Consider the following 21,252-nt stretch of genomic DNA (forward strand, 5'->3'; position numbering starts at 1 on the left):
TCTGCATGTTGAGATTAAGCTCAAAATACCTGGTAGGTGCTTATTTTTTGGGGGCCCTGTTACAGCTGAGGGAACTTGGGATCCTCTGCAGGGCACGTAACTATTTCACAGCCTGCCCCTTACCTTCCAGCAGATGCAAGGAAGAACTTTTAGGGTGGCGGAGGCAAACAGCAATTGCAGTGAAGGAATTAAAGATACAGGCAGCCTGGGAGACAGCTGGAGTCACTGGCTGATGGGTGGTTGGATGGCGTAGGGCTCTCATAAAAGCAGATCCCACGTCTCAGAGGAGCTCTGGTCTTTGCTTCCATCACGGTCTGTGCCCACCAGCATGGGAACGGGGCAGAAGGCCACAGAGGCCTGGAGGGAAAGAGGGAGCTTGCAGAGAGATGTAGTCCAGTAATCCAGTGCAGATTTCCATCTCTCTGCTCTTGTCCTAAGAGTCTAGTCCGGGTGGCTTCTCCTTGGGAGCTTTACAAACTGGTATGTCCCTGAGATCTCCCCAGCGAAGGTCCCCAACACTTTGCTGCAAGATACCTATAACGTGCACTGACTTTTTTGGTAGGATCTAGTACCTAAAGGGGAAGAAACCTGCTGAGGACTTCTGTGATACTTGGAAGGGATCCAATGTGGGATAAAGGGATATCAATTTCAACTGCAGAAAGCCATTTTAATTTACAGGATCTCAGGGAACTCCCAGCCTGACACCGCTTTGCTTGGGATTTAGCCAGGATAGCATGGAGGATGGGATCCAAGCCAGCACCGTAAGCATCTGGATTTGAGTAGGGAGGAGAAAGGAAGGATTTACTCATTGTCTTTCACTTGTTTTGCTGCCTTTTAAAACTGGACAGGCCCATCCACAGGTAAAAGGACTACAGCAAGCAGGGATTGTGGATGGGTCTGGAAGAAAGTTGTGTTCCACCTTCATTCCTCTCCAAGCTGCACTACATCATCCAGAAGAGCTCACAAACTGTTTGGAAGAGGCAAGGGGCTTTCTGTCAGGCTGGAGTTGTCCTTTATAAAGTGACATTTATGTTTTTACCAGACAAAGCCTTTTTTGGCCTGTGATTCTTCCAACACTTTGGGTTAATAGGAGCAGAGGATGGCTCAACACTGTCTGGGGCTCAACATTTAGATGACTGGGGAAAGGGGAGAGAAGGCAGTGGTTTCATCAGGGTCTAGTGAAAAGCTGAGGGGATGGAAAGCCCAGTTCTTGCTCCACCTTTGATGCCATCAGTTTACTTTCATGCATTACTCTCAGCAAGGCCAGGGAAGAATGCTATTTCCTAGCTCCTTCCCTGGCAGACAGCTGAATTTCAGGACCGGACCACCCAGTGAGGGTGGCTACACCATGTGCTAGGCCCATGTGGAATTTTTTTTTTTTGTTGGACTGCATGTCTAAGCAATTTCAGCATCTTCTTCCAGGGCAGTTCACAGCATGGTTCCACTTGCTGAGGCTGCAGAACACCTTTGTTTGCTCTTTTAAAAACAAATTCCTTCCCCTGCCTATGTGTGTGTGTGTGTTTCTTTTTCTTTTTGTTTGTTTGTTTTGTGTGTGTTTTTGTTGTTGTTGTTGCTATTTTGTAATATTTACAAATAGCCTCACCAGGCTCAGCTGCCTGCCCATGACACACAAGAATAACTTTCTTCTCAGGGACCCTCACCTGGAAATCCCCTCATCTCCTCCAGACCCCTTGGCACTCTCTGCACCTGGTACCCCACTGCACCTCTCCCTCTTTTGTTCCCCAAAACCTCAGCGCAGCACCCCAGTCTCAAACCCACGCCACCTCCCCGGGTAACCCAGTTTCCATCACCTGTTCTCAGCTAACCATCTCTCTAAGGGGTAACCAGACCTGGTATTCAGCATTTCTGCAGCACTTGAGCTGGGAAGGAATTTGGAGAGAGAACTGCTAAATAGCTCCCGTCTCATCTGTCGGGTCAGAGTTATCCTGCTTGAATGGCTTAGATACCAAAGCACAAAGTGACCAGCTCCACAGAGGGACCTGAACTCCTCGGATTGTAATCTCTCCCTCCTTCTCCTCTATGCTGATAGCAATAGAAGGTCACCTCTGTAGCTCTGGAGACGAGAGAGGGAGCGTGCCAGGTTTTCCACTGGTGTAAATCAGCACAGACCCACAGGCACTTCAGACCCCTGCTCTGCCTACACAGTCCTAGGAGGTTTTTTAGCACAACCTGGGGCCCCACAGGCAGGTCTGTGTGCGGCTGTCCTGGCTCCAGGCAGAATGAGCCCAGCCTCCCCCGCCGTTTTCGTGTGGCAGATTGGGGTTGTCAAAATACAGGGAGATCTCCAGGGGAGCTCTGGAGGAGAATTCAGGATGAAGAATGAAGGCGTGCACGTTGCAGCAGGTGAATGGGCAGGATGCTTTGCCCCAGCAGTGGGGAAACCCATCTGAAGCAGCCAGACCACCTTTTCCTATCAGGGGGTCAGCCATCCAAATGGCACTAAGCCTCCAGCGAGAGAGCGTGCTCATCCCCAGCCCCTTCCACCACACCTCTGATTTTCTTGGGAGCAAAGGAGCAGGAGATGCACTTTTCCTCCCGCAGAATTGGGAACGTAACCAGAAAGCCCCTGGGAGTCCCCCCTGCATCTCCGCAGCGGCGCTGGGCGAGCGTGAGCGTGGTGCCTGCACCTCGCAGCCACCCACCTGCCTGTGCAGAGCCAAGCGCTGACTTCTCACCACTTCTGTCCCTCCTTCCTCGTCCCTCCAGCTCCCTTGGGGTCGGGCTCCACGCTGCTTGTGGCCTGGCTTGTGCTGCTGCTGGAGACGTGCCCACTGAGGCAGGGGTGTCAGGGCCTGGTGGGGCCAAGATGAGGCCCAGCGCTGTCCCCAGGAGGTACGGGTGTGAGGTTGGGGATGTGGAAGGCTTGGACAGTCCAGCTAGTCCAGAAATGGGACCAGCAGAGGGCACTCCGATACTGCCGCTCGCCCACTGGACACAGCCCTTGGGCCGGGGAATGGGGCCCACCCCAAAGCCCTGTAGCCCATCTCGGGTTTGCTCTGGGTGTAGGAAGCAAATGGGATCAAGAGCAGGGTGGGAGCCTGCAGTCCTGTGTCCCTCACTGCGGGAAGGGGAAGGGGGAAATGGGTGAGGAGGCTGCAAAGGGGACATGTCCCAGGGACCGCCCAGCTCCCCACATCTGCTCCATGGGTTTTCCACTCCCTCTGAGACCATGGGTGCGATGTAGCCCTGGAACAGGACAGCTGAGGGGAGGCAGCACCTTTCATTCCTTGGAAGGACTGCTGAGCTTCAGGCTTAATACCGGGGACAACCACATACACATCAGTCCCCAGGGTCTAATGCTGACACTGCCCTTCCTTCCCCTGCTATCCCAGTGCTGTCCCTCGGCAGGACCAGCTCTGGGCACATCCCCACGTTGCCTGCCAGGACACACTTTCAGGTGGAAGATGGTCAAGGCTGATCCCTGGGCAGATGTGAGGATCCTCCTTATTGGAGAGCATCACTGCTATTTCAGTACTTTTGCTCGTGGCGTGGGGGCCACAGCAATGTAGAGAGGGGTCTGGTGAAGTCCAAGCAGCCTAGCGAGGGAGGTGAGGTGCCTGGCAGAAGACTTTTCTGGAAAGGATCTCTTTCATTCAGCAAAACCTCTCAGGAGACCTGCTCTCCTATCTTCCTAGCACCTGGAGGCTCTCTGCGAACAGCTCGGGGAGCGTCATGCACCGGCACGGGACGGATGGCTTGTGCTGCGCTCAGAGCAAAGCACAAAATCCAGGGTGTCTGAGCTGCCCTGCTCGTTTCTCTGAGGTCTGGACACCTTCCTCATCATAAAGCAGTGTGACAGCCACGTGGGAACCTGGGATTCCCTGGAGATTTTGGGGGATGGCGGGGGGTGGGGGGATCTCCTGGCTCCTCTGCAGAGGCGACAGGAGCTGAGCACCTTCCTACGTGCTCGGAGAGCCTGAGCGCCTTGCTGCTCTGCTGCAATAAATCTGGAGCAGCGATAAATCGGGAGCAGCTGGCTGAAGTTCCTCCAGGGTTCGGAAGAAAACACATCCAGCCTGATGTGCTCTGTTTGCCCACTCACTGTGTTTTTAATTGGGATGTTTGTAGCTCGGGAAATTGCTTCTCAGACTACAGTACCCACAGTGCTTCACCGGCGGCTTGGCACAGTCCATTAGGGCAAAGCGAAACGCAGACCTCTCCATGGGGTCTCCTTACCTGGCCACGCAGGCAGCTGGAGATCTGTCAAGCCTGGCCCACTGGCAGATGTGCTTTTTTTGGGAAAAGACAGGTGTGATCAGTGAGTGTGAAACACAGATGTGGCTCCCTGCCCTCTCCCAGACGACACTGCCAGACCCTGATCCTAGCAGGTAGGTTCTCCCCTGTCTGTTTCTCTTCCATTTCTGCCAAACTCTGTCCAGAACTTTTTCTAAATGAACCCCGAAGTCCAGTTTGGGAGAGATCACAAGGCAGAAACAACAAGCATAATGAACCATTTTTAAAATGATATTTTTTCTGCCTTTGGAGTTTGGTTAATTTATAATCTATAAAAGTCTCTGCATAATTGTGTCTTGATTAAAATGGTATAATTAGGCGCTCTGGATCTCTCTCCCCTTTCCCTAAGATTATTTCTGTCTAATTGCTTTAATCTGTGTTTTCATGCACCCACTAGAAAATCAAAGCATGCTCCCATGAGGATGCGGGTGAGAGTGAATAAAGCTGACGACTCATTAAGTGCAGCAGAGAGAGGAAACTGCATCTAAATCACCACTACATTAACGAGGTAAAATAAAAAATCGAAACGAATAAATAACAAAGAGAGAGGGGATTTATTTTTTTTAAAGAAAAAAACAACAAAACAACCTGACATAGATTTTAATATTAATTAAAAACATGTTGAATAGCAATTTGTCTGTCATTAAAGCCAACTTCCTCCATTGTTGATGGAGAGGAAAAGGTCTGGGGGTTTTAATTCTCCAAACTGGGTGGAGGGGGCATCTTGTGCAGAACAGGAACAGGATAAAGGTCACTAAGCAGGGACTGAAGGACCTGGGTGGGAAAGGTGTCAACCCAACTGGGCAGCTTGAGAGCAGTGCCACAATTAGCCTGGATTCGAGTGAGAACTGGATCAGACTCCAGGGAGAGCAGCCTGGGACTCCTGCAAAAGGTACTGGCTGGCTCACTGAGTTTCTGGGGAGGCTTGACACGTCCCTCAAGAGCACACCAAGTCCATCCCCTGCCCCAGGACCACAACAACCTCACCTCTCCCTTCCAGGTGACTTCTTATCAGCGATGCTCAAGCTACAGACTCCGACAGCTAGCCCCAGTAACCTGCAAACAGGTCACTTCTCTCCAAGGGAGGAATCGTGAAAACAAAGTAACTTTAAAAAGCTTCTGGCTGTATTTGTGTCTTGTTAACATCTGCTCTAGTCTCCTGAGGACAAACCAAGGTAGTGCCGTCTTCTGGTCCCTCGTTCTTCCTTGCTAGGGAGACTAACTGTACTGCTGGCTATTTGCCTAGCTCAAGCGCAAATGCCCACACGTTGCAGCGTGGAGAGGCTGCCTTTTACCCCAGCTGTGATAGCACAGCTTTGTCACCACGCTGAGCACAGTGCTGTTTATTTTCAGCAGCCCAGGCAGGGCACCATACAGATGGAGCCGCTCTGCTCTGGGATCGGGAGCCCTGCACAGGCATGGTCCATGCCAGGGTTGCTGATCCAGCCTCCCAGAGCATGCATGAGCAAAGTGATTTCATCTCAAGTCATCAACGACCGCACAGTTTGCCCTTAACTCATCCATCCCCTCTTCATTATCTGGGGATGTCACGGAAGTTTGCACTCACATGCAGTTGTGTGAAGGTGCTCAGCCACCTTGGCCAAAAATTGGTGGGTCTTCATCTCCTTGTGACCTTCGTAGTCATTGCTACACTCTGGTTCAGATTTTCTCTAGCTATAGACACACAAATTGTGGAAAGTGAAGGTGAAAGAGTTTGAACGTGGCAAGGGAAGACAAGAACATTGCTCGATCAATGAACAGGAGCTGTTGGCTCTGCAGAAAGCTCATCCCAGTGGCATTTCCCAATCCCAACTGCCCCAAAGCTTTGCCCTGCTCCATTAAGGTGGCAAATTTAAGTGCTCTGCTGGGTCCCTGCCTGACAACAGCTCTTGGTCCCCCAGGCTTTCCCTTTCAGCATCCCTTGAGTATCAAGCACGGAGGGAGGATCGATGATCACATCAGCATGGCAGACGACAGGGTAATACTGAAAAAGAAAGCAGGATCAGCAGCCTGTAGCCCTGAAGTTCAAGAAGAGCCTAATCTAATTAAGTGGAGACCACTATCAAATTACCAGCTCTCTTTTAACATAGCCATTTTAAGTGGTTCAGTGTATTTATAGCAGGCGAGTTAGGGAGGGCTTTGCTCTCTTGAGGTTACGCTTGTGTATAAGGCAGAGATACACAATAAAGTTAAGACTCTTGCTTTGACTTAGTTCCCGTCTCCAGCCTGGAAAACATCATGAACAAGATTCAAGATATCAAAATCTGCTCCCAGACAGCCTCTTCCCCTGCTTGTGGAGGGAGTGCTTGTCTGGGTTGTTTCTTTCTCCTCTTGCCCCAAGCCAGCAGCACAGAAGTTTCCTTTCGGGACTGAGCTTCCCTTAAAGCAAATGCATCTTGTGCAAGTATCTCAGGTCAGTCAATAGCCACGAAAAGTCAAGAGGAGGGGCTGGTTCGCTGTGGTCAGAAGTCAGCAGGCCGTTTCCTGATGAATTTTGGTGGGAGTGGGATGGAGCTGTCACTGGTGGTCAGAGAGCGAGTGCTCTCGGCCCACAGCCCGGCGTGGGTTGCTGGCTGCTGGAGTGCCCCCGATTTGTCCTCCCTTCTTACTGTCTCTCCTGCAGCCCTCTCTGCTCTTCTCCCTGTAATCCCATCTCTGGGGGAACTCCTGTGTGGCTGGATCTGTGTCAGACGATCCCCCAGGCTCGCGGGAGGGAGGAGGTGGGAAGTGCTCCTTAGGAGCAGTTTCCATGCAGAACAACAGTAATAATCCTTAGCCTTTTATCTGAAGCCTTTGCGAACATTAATTCATTAACCTCGCACAATCACCCTCCGAGGTGGGGATTATTATCCACAGGGTTGGACAGATGGGGAAGCTGAGACAAGGACGAGGCGATCGGTGCCACCGGTTCCCCCCTGGTCCTCCTGTAAGCCATCCCTCCTCTCCCAGCGAGGGGTGAGCTGGCTTCTTTGGGACACCCCGGCTGTGTCAAGGACAGGCCTAGCTGGTAGCGTTCATCTCAGGCTCTGAAAGAGCTTTTTGTGGGGTGCTGAGCCTTATGCCTCTGTGCCCCGCAGGCGGTCACCACGGGAGGGCTTGGCCTGCCCTGCACGAGGCCATGGCACTGCCCTTTCTCCAGGAGCCTAGGCTCCCTGCATTTTTCTGTGCCTGCCAGGTCACTATTTAGATTATTGCTGTAAGAAGAAAGGAAAAAAGGAAGAGGGGGAGAGAGAGAGAGAGATGGAGAAATGGAACAGTGCAGAAGACCTAGAAACAATAGACCTTTTTGTCTCCTTCATCACCCCCATCTCCCTTCCCACTGGGATTTCTTCTCTTCTTAATGTTGTGTCTTGTTCTTGATGTGGAAGATTAAAACCCAAGAGATTAAAAGATTACTCAAAGTGGATGAGATGGACTTTGCTGGGGCAGACCTCCTGGAAACCTGGCTCTGGCTTTTCCCATCTTCTTTCCCCTCCCCTTCCCCTCCCACCCCTCGATCTTTCGAGATGAAAAAGCCCTTTCCTTCTGACGCTTTGAGCCAGCCTGGCCATCTTCAAGGCTGCTCTCTGATCCTTGCTCAGAGGCAGGTGGAGAGAGAAAGGATATGCGTGAAGCTGGGGAAGCCACTGACATGATGTCCTAGCCGTCCATCTTCTTGGGGTGCATCCCTCCTCCGAGGCACCTTCCTTCCCCAGGCAGCATGTCTGTCCATCAGGAAAGCTCTACGATGAGAAAAAGCTCCAAGACATCCTGAACCCATTGCGATGAAGGTACCTCTGAAAAAAAGGGATTTTGCAGCAGCGAGTCAGATATGTTGGGGATGTAGAAACAAACACGTTCGTTGCGTTTTGTGTTGGTCCCACCTCTTCCTTGCGACACTGGTTTCTCCAGCCTGGCTTCTGCCAGTGGAGCCTTTGAGGGCTTGAACTGCCCCACCGTGGCTCCAGACCAGCCCTGGAAGACCCAAAGCCTTTCTGCCATAGGGGGATTCACGGCTCCAACCTTGTCTGAGTTCACCCTTGCTCTTCATGACGGCACAAGAACCGATGGAGAAACTTGTGCCTTTGTAGAAACTTCTGCCTTTGTAGCTGACAGCTGTCAGTCTCCCGAAAACCATCCCTCCCCTCCCTGCTCCCACGGCCCCACGAGCAGGGAAGGAAATCTGCCAGCTCGGTGTCTCTCCCTCTCGCTCTCTCTTTTGCTGCCTGCGAGGAAGTTGCAGGGAAATAATGAAATAAAAGCCAAGGCCCAGAGAAAGCTGATTCATCCGCAGCCCAGGGCCAGCGGCCGGCTCCAAGCGGAGCTGTAAAATCAATCTGTCACTTCTCACCGCAGTAGAGATCGGGGGAGAGATTGTGACTGCAGTGAGGTCAGAGCCCAGCCTCCTCCCGGAGACCTCTTTCCCCAGCTCTGGGACCCGCTTGCACCCGCGGGGGGGCACAGAGAGATGGACAGGGGAAGAGGCAGAGAGGGAGAAGGGCTGATCAGCTGGCCCTACAACCCTTCCCCATGCACACAACCTGGAGATGGGGGATGCTGAACATGAGCTCGGGTGTCCCCCAGCCTGGGAGCAGGGGGTTAAAACATGAGTTTTGTCGTCACCTCCCTGGCTCCCACGTTTTGGGCTGTTCTGGGACTTTACAGCTCCCTGGCATATGTTGAAATAACACTGGGGAATTGCTCTAATAGGGTCAGCTCCCTTATTTACCCCAACAGGAGCTCCAGTTTTATGGGGTGTAGCAGCCTGACAGAGCAGCAGCTGGGCAGAAACGTGGGCAGAATTGCCCCTAGGGCAATTCTGGGGGCTGTTTCCATCTCTTTTAAGGGGGCAGAGGGTGGTGGTCTCAGTGGCATTGGCACAGAAGAATTAGGAGGTGAATATTCTTCTGTAGTGCTGGACATGGAGCGGAGCACCTCTGCAGCTGACTTCCACTAAAGTATCTGTGACGTACTTTAGTTTTTTTTTTCTTGGTGAAGGTTTTTTTTTTTCTTTTTTTTTTCCTTGTGAAGTAACAAACAACAGAGTCTTTACAGGGCTGCTGACAAGGACAGAGCCTCTGCAAAATAAACATGGGGGTGAGCTTCCCTACCTTCTGGTTGGTCATCTGCCATGGGATGAATAAGCTCCAGGGGCACGGCTTTGAATCAGAAGGTGGACCCAAGTGCCCCACACCACTGGGGATGCGGTGCTTGTGTCCGTGTCTTGGTGCTTTTCTGTTCTGCCTAATTTAAGAGCTGTCCCTGGGTCAGTGGGAGTTTAAACAAGGACAGTTTGACCCCCGTGGGCCCTCCTGTCCCAGCACTTCTGGGTGCAGAAGGCATCTGGGTGAGCAGCAGAGCCTGGGGGAGACCCATCCCAAACAGCCTCTGAGGTGGTCCTGGAGGAACTCAGCTGGGAGCACATCCCACATTGATTTGGAGTTGGAAACCTTTTCTCCAGCTTCAACACCCTCCAAGACCAGACAGTATTTCTTGGAGAAGGTTAAAAAAAAAAAAAAAAGACAGAAGCAAGTTTTTGTTCCTTCATTTTTTAGCTTTACATGAGCTTGGAGGAAAGCAACCCACAGTCATCATCCCTGAAAATGATCAAGGCGAGGAAACTAGAGTCTGTAGTTTCCATAAGAAGCTTCCTTCTCCTCTCATCTCAGGTGAAGCAAATAGCTTGGACATTTAACCCACTGGAAGGAGACATCTGCTGAAGGGAGCACCCAGAAATGTTCTTAGAGCGGCTCAGCTCTTGTCTCTCACAGAATCATGGAATGGTTTGGGTTGGAAAGGTCCCATGGAGATCATGTGGTTCCAAACCCTGCTGCCTCTCTGAGGAGTGCGCCTGTGTTTTCCCACTTGGGTTTGCAGTTTTTTGGGAGAAGAAGAAGCAACAAGCTTCCTGCCCATCACTGTCCACAGGGCATCATGTATCTAAGGGACCAAAGCGTTTCTTGGTGCCGTCAAGGTGTGAGGCCTGGGGCTGGTTTTGTGGCTTTGCTGTCCAGTCCCTGAGGCTGCTGTACGCGTGTGAGAAGGTCGGTGGCAGCCCCATCCTTGCTGGCTTTGGAGCTGTGTGAGGTTATTTCTCTCCCAACAGTGAGAAAAATGTACAGGGGCTCAAAGGAACCTATCCCTCATAAAGGTTTGCGAGTGTGAGACAGACGGGCTAATTACATTGCTTCTGTATTTCTACAGGAGCTAGCAGGAGCGGGTCCACAGCTGCGATTCCTGAGCTGCAACGGGAAATCACAATATCACATATTTAATAACAGTGCTGCTTGCAGCCAGGTGTGCGCGGCAGAGTAATTTCTCTATATCTCACACTGCACGAAGAAAGCCATTTGTTTCCCATCCGAGGTTACATGTGCGTGCATGCCTGTGCTGGCAGAACCGAGCATCTGCTTTCCCGGGAGCTGCTGCAAGCGTGTTTGTATTGATGCTCAGGGGAATGTCTTCACCCAGCTGTCGTGCATGCATGTGTTTGTGTGAAGAGGGGGTGCAGGCGGTGTCTGCTCAGCAGCACGTGAAGCTTTCAGAGCGTTTTTTTTTTTTTTTCGGTGTTACAACCTCCATGTGTGCCTGAGCAAGGGACACGCTCAGCTGCCATATGGGAACGTGCGGGTGCGGGTCGGTCAGGAGCAGACATAGGTGTCGGGGCAGGTTTCTACCGTCAGGGCAGGCAGGGGCCACAACAGCCTTTGGGATGGACCGTGAGACGTTTCTGGGCACGGCCCTGCCATGTGGCTGCTTGGAACAGCAGGAGGCTGGATTCCCCATCCCAGGAAGCCAGTTCCCACCCGACACCCTATGTGCCCAAGTTCCTTGGCAGCTGTCGCGTGTCTGCGTGTGGCTGGGCGAGACAGACCGTCCCTCCATAGTGAGTGCGAGGGATGCCGGGCGCTCCCCTCGGTTGTGGTCTGCATGTCCGTGCAGGAGGTTGGAGGCAGAGATGATTTATCTCTAGCCATCACCTACGCTTGCTGGGAGAGCTTTGGGTCATTTCTCAGGAGGTTTCCAAGCAGGTGTCGCCCCTGCGAGCTTGGGGGCTGAGCTGTGGCTGGTGCAGATGTGCATTTGTGCCTGCCTGTAGGCAAGATCTCCACCCGTGATGGCAGGCGTGCGTTTGGCACGCGTACACGAGGGCATGCTACCCACGGAGGTGCGTGCAAGTCTCCAAACTCCCCTTGCACTCTCGTGCGCCGATGTGCACACGCTGCAGCGGCACGCATCGAGCTGCGTGTTCCCCAGCTTTTGCACACCCCGGTGTGTTCGGTTCGCACCTACCCGCGGGATCCCGTGGCTGCTGCACGCAGCTGCGTGTGCGGTGCCTCCCGGAGCTGTTGCATTTAACCCCCCCCCGCCCCCCCCCGAGTTCAACCGGCCCCGGCAGCTGTTGCATCTCCCCGCAGCTCGCCCCGGGAGCTGCACGGCGCGGGGCGCGCGCGGCTCCCCACGGCCGCTGCTTGCGGGCGCGCTCCCGGCCGGCCGCTGCCTCGCGTGTGCGCGCCTGTGCGGGGGCGCGCAGCCCCCCTCCCCCCCCCCCGGCGGCCGTGCCATGCCCGCCCGTGCCCCGCGGGCAGCCCCCCCGTTTCCCTCCCGCACCGGAGCGGGGCTGAGCCGGCGAGCGATGGAGAGCGGAGCGAACCCAGCGCTCGGCTTTTAAACGCCGATCCGGCCCTTTTTTCCTTTTTTGCCCTTTTTTTTTTTTTTTTTTTTTCCTCCCCCCCCCCAGTGATGCGGTTGCGGAGAAAGCAGCAAATCCCCCGGCTGTGCGCGCCCTGCCCGGGATGCTCCATCCCCGCCTGTGCCGCCCGGGTGCCTGCGCGGCTGGGAGCGCTGCCTAGGGGCGGCGGGGCAGGGGAAAACACGGCTTGAGAGGGGGTGGCACGGGCCTGGGGGGTGCCACCTCCGAGGGGCTGCAGGTGGCTTCGAGGCAGGGCTTTGGGGCTCCTGCCGCCTCGTGGGGCATGGCACGCGTGGGAGCCGGGAGCGCTCGCCCCTGCGGGAGCAGGTAGGTGCGTGTGCGTGTGCGTGTGCCACGTTTGGGGCGTGCGGCTGGCTGGCGTGTCCCCTGCTGTCGCCCTCTCCGAGAGCTCGGAGGGGGAGCAGAGAGAGAAGGGGGGGGAAGGACGGCTTTCTCCCCCCTGCCCGTGCCCCACGGCGGGGCGGATGCCTCCCACCCGAGGATGAAGGCGAGGGGTGAGTGCGAGGAGGTGGGGAGGAGAAGCGGCCGGGGGAAAAAAGCCCACATGGGGAGATGGGAAGGGAGAGAGGTGCTCCCCTTCAGTGTGTGTGTCTCTGCGTGTGTGTGTGTGCAGCGCTGGGGCTCGGGGTGCTGAACAGGTCCAGGGCTTGCAGCTGGGTTTGAGTGCTCTGCTTCTGTTCAGACTCTGCAAGAGGAGGGGATACATGCGTGTGATGGATGTACGTATGTGTGTGTCTGCATGTGTGTATACATCTGTATGCACAAATACATCCATAGGTACATGCGTATCCCCCGTATATATAGCTATGGATACGCAGACACCTATGGATATCGCTCACAGTTATGGTGGGGAGAAAAAGACAGCCTCGTCCCACAGCCCACTGCCTCCTTGCAAACTTTGTCGGGGAGCCTTTGCAGCCGGTGATGTTCCCGTGTGTGTGTGTGTGCGCGCGCGCTGCGTGAACGTCTGCCTGGTTTGGATGCAGGGGAGTGAGTAAATCTCTGCTCTGCTCTTACACCACTCTGCTGGGAGGCTGGCTGGCTGCAGAAAAGTCATTGCGTGGCGTCTGGCGAGTGCGTGTGCATGGCGGTGGTGGTGGGATCTGGCTGTTTGCGTAGGGGCCCAGGACAGCTACTCGGGTGCATACGTATGTGCATATGCATTGCTTGCAGGGTGTCTGCGTGCCTGGTTATTCCGCCAGGGAAAGCGTGCCCACATTTTTATGCATAAGGATCCTCCTGCTTTGGGGCACGGGATGGGGGGGAGGAGAAGCTGAATGAATGAATGGGAGCAAGAGGAGGGGGAAGGAGGAGGCGTGGGGGTGGGGGAGAAAGGCGAACAGACGCATCCTATTCTCATCCTAGGACAGGCAGGAGTGCACAGCTGCTGCTGTTCCCATTCCAGAGCTTGGATCTGGTTGGGGAAAGGCAGCATAAATCTGCTAATGCTGCAGCAGGCAGCGTATTCGGGAGCTGCTCTGCGTAATGCCCTCTTGTGTGTGTGCTGCCGTGGCTCCCCCCTACCCCTGTACGCATGCATGCATGCCAGCACACGTGTGTGCACGTGTGTACGTGTGCAGGGGCGGCGGGAAGCAGGCTGTGCACGAGCAAAATATGCCTGCAAACATCCTGATGAGCATCTGGAGAAGGAGGTGGTGGGGAGCAGAGCACCGCTCGGGCGCTGCGGTCGCAGGCATCTTGCAGCCGTGGTCCGTTTGCACCCTCACGCAGGCGCCTGCTGCTGCCGGGGGCCGGTGCGTACACAAAAAGTGGGTGCACATGTGCAAGGCCAGGCTTAGGAGCTGCTTCCTCTCCTTTTTCCCCAGAAGGCTGGAGAGCACAAGCCTTCTGCCCACCTTGGAGGTAGAGAGCTATGAAGCAGGGATGGGGAGAGTGCTGCTGATGCTGGAGGAGGAGGGCGATGGTGATGTGCAGGGGAAGGGAGTGTGCGTGGATGTGTAGGGGGGGCCCGCGTCCCTGGAGGGGGCCTGGGGGACCAGGGAGCCTGCATTGCCTGCTGCGAGCCAAGGTATTTGTCATGCACGGGGAGGTGGGAGGAAGAGGGAGTGTGTGATGTGGGGGTGCCGGGTGGAGGGGGTGGATTGGTGCTGTGCTGGGGTATGGGGGGATTGGGGGTGACCCCCTCCCTCCTGCCCCCACCCCGTCCCCGTGCACCCCGCCACTCCTGGCTCTGGGCACACGCAGCCCAACAGCATCACTAATGCAATATTCCAAGAAAGGCTCATTTGCATGGAGCATGCATTATTAATTTATTTAAATACAGCCCCCCTCCCGCCTCACCCCCCCCCCCTCCCCGTGCAGACTGTACCAGCAGCGGTGAGGGAGCTGCAGGGACCGGAGGGCTTCCGCCGCGGTGCCGGGGGTGAGAAACAGCCACTCCAACCCCACTGATTTCCCCAGCCTAAAAACCTTCCCCTCCAGCCCCTTCCCCACCCGCCACCCTCCTCGCTCCATTATTTTCCCCCCCCCGCTACGTGCTCGCCTTTCAGGGCACCAAGCCCAGCAGCGGGCAGGTTTGCTGGGATGCGGGGAGCTGCCTTCATTGCTCTCCCCCCCCATCAAAAACCATGCCAGCAGCCGCGGATGCGTGGCCTTTCCCTCTCTTCACCCAGCTCCGGGAGAAGCGGGTATCTGGGGATGCGTTGTCTGATCTGGTGCAAAGCCACGCCGTGGAGCAGGAGCCGCTTGCAGGGTAGAGAGGGCGTTTGGGGCAGCGGGGGGGACACTGCGAGGTGTTGTGTTGGCTGTGGGGCAGCCTGCGGTTAGAATCCGAAAGGTAAAACCGCAGGCAGAGAGGAGGGAGGGCAGCAGAGCCGTGATGGTGGTCGTTCCTCCCTGGGTCGTGTCCGGAGCCAGCTGCAGCTCCGGGCAGGGCGCAGCTGCCTCGCCTGACCCCGCTGGCGCGTGGCGGAGCGTGCTGCCCACCTGGGAGCGGGGCTCGTGGTCACATCGGGGCCTGCCAGAGCCTCCCGGTGCCGTCAGCAGCTGTGGCAGAAAATATCACTACATTTGCTGAGACAGAGAGACCTGGCTGCTCTCTCTCTTAGCCCAAATATATGTATATTATATATATATTTGCCTCACGTTAGCAGAGCTGCGTCCATGTCCTGGCTTCCCTGTGCTCCCCACCCGGCGTGGCAGCTTTGTGTCCTGTTTGTCGGCCCATGGCCTCCCCTTTAATAGAGCAGACCCCACGGCAGCCTTTGGGTCTCCTGGCAGCTCGGAGGTACCCAGCCGTTGCCCCAGATGAACTGCTTTGTTCGTGGGTAGGACCGACCAAATAATTTGCTGTTTCTGAGGAGAAATGACCTCATTTGCTCAGCACTGACAAGCCAAGAGGAAGCCCAGTTCCAGCCGACCAGCTGAGGTACAGAAGGAGGGGAGGGCGGTTGTCACTCTCTCCCCGGCTTTACGAGGGGCTGGAAACAAGCTGTTAGGAGCCAGGTGAGTGACCAGAAGGGTCTGTGAAGGTCAGGCCTGTCCAGGCGGTGGTGAGTGACCTGAAGGGTCTGTGAAGGTCAGGCCCATCCACCCTCCTGCACTGCCCCAAGCGAGGTGCCGGGGCTAGGCCTTCCTGTCTGCAGCCACCCCACGAGCACATCTCCAGCCTTTTGGCACATAATTTAGTTCCAGGCAATGCTTTATGGAGCTGATGGTGCCACGTGAAGTCTCCAGAGGTGAGATGGGGTGTCCAGGGTCAAGAACCCACGTTCTTCTCTAGACAGAAGCACCCACTCTAGAAGTTAACACCTGTCTGAGCTGGTATGCCGAAGGGGAAGTACTCTTTGCAAGAAGCCATGGGTAGTTTTGACTCCTGTAGGTGTCAGTTATTCTGATAGCACAGAGATGGAGAAGATACTTTTGTAAGGAAGGGCCACCAGTAATGTGACATGTGGGTAAAGGGTCCCAGCGCATCAGGAAGGATCCTTCGCTCTGCCACAGCTGGCCTGTGGGGAAATCCCTTCCCCTCTGTGCTCCTCAGCACCCACATCGCTTTTGAAAGGTGTTGGTGATAAGCTAATCACCACTGAAGGCACTACAGACATGCAGGCTGTGTCCCAGGATGATGTACAGGCTACCAGTTGCCTTAAGGCAAGGTGTCATATGTTTGTCTTCATTCTTTCCATGGCTCATGAGCTCAGTCTGTGGACCAGATGGGTCAGAGCTGCCTGTGTATTTTAGGTTACTACGAGGGCTCTGTGAGCTCTCCTTTCTCTGGGAACATCAGCATATGCATGAGAACATGTATGTGTGAGCAGGAAGAGAAGTAGTTCTTTCTGCTAGACGGTCTGTCCTACCTTCTTGCATGCACAGGTTACGTGTGTGTGCAAAAAGTCTGCATGTGGCCATCTGTCATTCCCTTCTTTATACCTTCATCCATATTATCCACATATATGAATGCCTGTGTGCATTTGTGTAAGTGCCTCTGGTAATTGTATGTGCATTTATTTCTGATATGAGTATGTGTGTAATGCACCTTTTCCATGTCTTGGACTTGATCGCTCTTCTCGAGGTTTGTGAGTGTGTAAGTGTTTGTAGCTGTGTGCCATATTCAGCTGGATGCCATCCATCCTCCCTGCCCATATATCTTCTTCTCCCCCTGTCCTTAACGAAGCTGCTTCTTCAGCTGCCCAGGGAGAGGTCCTGTGCTTTTGGAGATAGTCCTGAGTTGTATTCCCTGGTGCCACATGTATGAAGTGAGCTAGCCTTTCTGACGTCTGTGTGCTCAGGTACATCCAGAAACATCAAGCCTTGAAGCACGAGGCAGGCCTGATTCATGTTATTTCCAAGGCTGTAGTGAGACCAGTCTGGAAAACCTGGCATTCAAACCTGGGTGCTATTCTAGCTGAAGGAGGGTGATAAATTGGAGGGAGTTCAGAGAAGAGAAACAAAAAATGATGAAAGGGCTTGAGGGACTTATGAGGAGAGATTAAAAGGACTAAATATGTAGAGCTTGGCTAGATGATGACACAACAATGGTTCACATGTATTTGAGGACTGTAAATACCGAGGAAAGGAAGAGATTATTTTGGGGGGCAAAGGATGGGCAGAAGTGTGAGATGAGGCTGAGCAAGGGGAAGAACCTTTGGAGAATGTGCAGATAGTGTTGTTGAGGGAGCACAGAGGTGGTACGGGGGGAATGCGTAAACAGAGACTGATGAGCCCATCCTTTCTGGCTGGAAAGGTAGTCTAGGAAGCAATCCTGTGGGAAATGCCTTGGGTGAAAAGGGGATTTGCCACAACAGCTTTCTAAAAGAGTACAGGCTAAACTTCCCAGAATTAATGGTTCCCTCTTTCCAGGCAAAGATGGTTTGGCATGGGGACAGTGGTGTCAGGAGGATCAGGCTTCTCTCCTCTGACTCCCTAGTCACAGATGGCCCAGAATTGGGACAACAAGGTCAGGAGGATTAACACCCCTCATTTTTTTTTTCCCCCATTGCAGTCACAAGCCAGGAAAATTGAGTCAGATCATAATAAAAGGATTAGTGTAGAGAGGCTGCCGTGAATAGTGTGATAGACAGGTCAGGAAAATGGAAGGGAGTTCAAGGGGGGTTGGCCCCGTTACAGATGGTCTGCTGAAAGGGCTCTGTGTTTATCAGCAGGGAAAGGGGATTTGGTCTCACAAAGTTTGGAACAACACATCGAGGGGACTAGGCACAGATGTTATCCCCAGCAAGGATCTGTGCTAGGATGAGTAGTTGAAATGACCTCAGACCTCCTTCCAGCTTTAGGGCAGGGAGAAAAAGCCCTTCCTGGAAGAGGGTCTGTTTGTTCTGTTGTCCATCCATCTCCAGGAAGACCTCATGCACCAACATGATATTGGTACTCATAGCTCCTACTTGTCCTTGGCCTCTTGGTCAGTCTGTCTGTGGAAAGCCATGGGAATGTAGGAAGGATCTTCTGATCCAGGTTGGAGGTCCTTCCAGTCCAGTCCAGTATCTCCAACAGTGGCTAACACAGGATGACCAGAGGGAAGAGCATACGGACAGGAACACTTCCTCTGACCTCCCTTTTAGCCTCTAGTGATGTGTGGCTGAAGTCTTGTGCTAGAAGATCTGCTGTACACCTCTTAGGTCTCTATGGATTTTTTTCTTCCATGACTTTGTTCCACCAATTTTTGAAGTCAATTCAAGTTTTAACATCAACAGAAACTTAGAGCAGGAAGTTCCAAAGCTTAAAAATTCAGGGTGAAACAGCTTCTGCTTGTCTTGAGCCTGTTACATTCTTGTTTGATTTCCCAACCCTTAATTCTTGGGTGGGAAGAGACAGTCAATACCTGTCCCGTCTAACCTTCCTGTGTGGGTTTTATAGATCTCTCTTGAGTTGCAGTCTCTTATAATCTCTTTTCCAGGTCCCACAGAGGTGAATGTTTTCGTGTCAGCTGCAGGGCACGATGTGGAGGAGGGGAAGAAGCTGGGCAAGGGCTCTGAACCAGCTAAGGGTGCCTTGGGCCATAAAGACGGGACTGGGCAGAGCTCTAGGAGGCTTGGAAAAAATAGGAAGGAAAGTGTTGAAGTGGACCTCAAGATGCAGGGATGGCTTATGTGGGCAGGAGCTGTGGTGTTCAGCACAGACAGGAGCTAGGACTGGCCAGTGTGGAGCAGGTGAGGGGATTGACAGGCCAGAGGTGATGGAGATCTGGTTAGGACTCTGATCTGAACATGAGTAGGTGCTGTTCAGATCAGTGGAGAGGAAAGGGATGACTGATGAAGGGTCAGCCTCCAGACACAAATGTCTTGGGAAAATACGGGTTGGACATCCTGCTGGTGAGATGCTCGGTGAAGGAGAGTGGGAAGAGAGGGTAAGAGGATGTGGACTACATCTGAGAAAGCTCTCAAACTTAAGCACAGCACAGGGAGATCTAGACCCATTTGAAAGAGATGCCCAAGAGTCATCTCCCAAGTCAGCACTAGGCTTTTCTAAAGCAGACTGAGAGATTCAGTAACAAAACCCTCGCTGAAATTAAGATTTTCTCAGCCAGCTGATGGAAGAAAGACGAATGAAAATGGAACACCAGCCATCTTGTGGTCATTTTTCAAAGAAAATAGGTTCGGAGGGAGGAAATGGACTCATGCCAGGATGAAAAAGGGTCTGGGAGAGGGTGAAACAACCTTTTGGACTGGAGGGTTCAGGGAAGGAAGAAGGTACCTTCTGTAGCCCTTAGGACATCTGCCGAGGAAAGCTGTTCCAAGTAAGCTTTGAATTCAGGGCTGTGGGGGATTGAGGTGAGTGATGGGAAGCCTGCTCAGATGCTGTCGGATGGGAGCTGGGCCAGGGGTGGCAGCGGGGAGACTGAGGGATGGTAATGGCAGCAAGGGGTGAGGATGAGGGGAGAGGTTTGATGTGAAGGAAGGGGCAAGAGATGAAGGCAGAGAGGCTTGAGTAGCATCGGGAGGAGAGGCAGCAGCGAGGGGCTGGGGACAGAGCAGGGCTGATCCCTGTAGCAGCCACTGATGTCCTGAGATTTCGGTCTCTGTTCCCTGCGGAGCACCTCTCGTGGGGCAGGGAGCTCGTCTCCAACTCCATCAGCCTGCTCCCTGCCCGCTGACACCACGGGGCAGTGCAGCAGCCTCACTCTTCCTCACAGACCAGGGAAGGTGCAGCGACACACTGCACCAAACCAGGTGTGTGTAAGGCTCTCATACCAGTAGCCGAGAGTGGGAATGGTGAGGGAGAAGGCATTTCCCTTCTTAACTTCACTTTCTTCTGCCTGATACCCCATGCTGTTGTAACCTTACATTCCTTTCCTGCCTGCTCACTTAACACCGGCTGCACCCCGTGCCTCTGTTTGCTTTCCTTTAATCCACGGGATGGATCAGTGACAGACCCCCACTGTAATTTTTTAAATCAAAGCCCTTTATCTTGAATTGAGCAAGGTCGGGGGAAGCATCTTAAGGCATCAGCCGCATTTTCTATCTCTGCCTGAGAGCAACTTAAAGGATGGCTCAACAGGATTAGTAGAAAATGCAAGATTGGACAAATGGATTTGGCAGGGGCTGGCTGGTGGGCCCGAGGGAGCGGGAGCTTGCTGTGCTGGGAAATGGGAAGGCCGGGCTCTGCTCAGGGCCCTGCTCATCCCACTCCATCCCCAGCCTGCCCGGCACTGCTGGAGGTGTGAATTAGCAGGCTGGGGACACGGAAAACAGCCTGTCATTAGAGCCTTCTTCCTTGGCTTGGCTTCTTCTCCCTCGTTTCCTCTCCACGGCCCTCCTGCGCCAGCCTGGCCTCGTGTCCTGGGGCTCTTTGTCAGCGGAGAGCACCCCAGCCCGTGCGTGCTGCCCATGGGGGATGCTCCCGCAGTTCCTGCACAGAAAAGGATTTGCATGCATGGTGGGGGAGAGCCGGCCTGGCCTGTTTATTCTTAACGCTCTGCATTATCTCCATTAATAATGCCACCTCTGCCTCACATGCTAATTAAGACTCAAGATTGTTAATGTAATAGGGAATTTGGGCAGAGACCACACAAGACTGGCTGGATTAAGTTAACCTTATGGACTGTTAATGGATCTCCTGGAGGGGCATTTCTGCCTAATGAGTATCCAGCTTGAATGGTAATCAGGGTCTTGCTCTGCCTGCTCAGCAGGCACCTTCAGCTGGAGGATGGGGAAAGGCACGGGCAGGAGCTGCTCACAGGGAAAGGGGGGAGGATGAGGAGGGGAGAAAGGAGCTCAGGGCTGGGGGAGAGACCTTAGGGTGAGGGAAGAGCTGAGGCAAATGGTGGAGGAGCTCTAAGCTGAGAGAGGAGCAGAAATGATGGTTTTGCTGCACTTGGGGAGCCCCAAGTGGCTGCTGTGGCTGGCCCGCACTGGTTGTGTTAAATTTTAACACAAAGCGCTGTTTTTCCTGGTTGTGATTGCCAGCAGTGAAAAGGTCACCCAAACTGCCTCAGCTACGTGCAGGGATCCTCTCTGAGAAAACCAAAAACAACAACAAAAACCACCTGGGGAGATCCTGGCCTGGCTCCCAGACACCTGCACCATGGGTCTGGAGAATCAACGAGATGGACCTTCTCTTGTACGGTGTGGGGAAAACATTGGGGAATGGATGGGATGTGCCACTGAGCTCTCTTATTTATAAGGAATTCATTGTCTTGCTGGTGAGCAACAAGGCAAAAGGCTGGGTCTCTGTTCAGAGGAAACCTGGGAACAAAGTAAAGGAGACAGAATTGAGTTTGGAGGCTTTCAGCATACAGTGTTGGGTGAAATTTGGGGATATCAGTTTGGCGGACGGATTTTCACATCTGGCTCCTGTGTGCTAGTTTTGTTCTCCACAGGGGATGGGAG

General features: G+C 53.8%; 1 long non-coding RNA gene across 1 annotated transcript in view; it reads left to right on the plus strand.

Annotated features, from left to right (window-relative positions):
• The first annotated feature begins 11,791 nt into the window (after positions 1-11,791).
• The window catches only part of LOC310888362, a 42,993-nt gene continuing 33,532 nt past the window's right edge, over positions 11,792-21,252 (plus strand). Inside the window, exon 1 of the long non-coding RNA XR_014575885.1 lies at positions 11,792-12,253. This is a non-coding gene — a long non-coding RNA (uncharacterized lncRNA). The remainder of the gene's footprint in view (positions 12,254-21,252) is intronic.

This window comes from Anser anser, assembly GCF_964211835.1.
Source record: "Anser anser genome assembly, chromosome: 1".
Lineage (NCBI taxonomy): Eukaryota > Metazoa > Chordata > Aves > Anseriformes > Anatidae > Anser > Anser anser.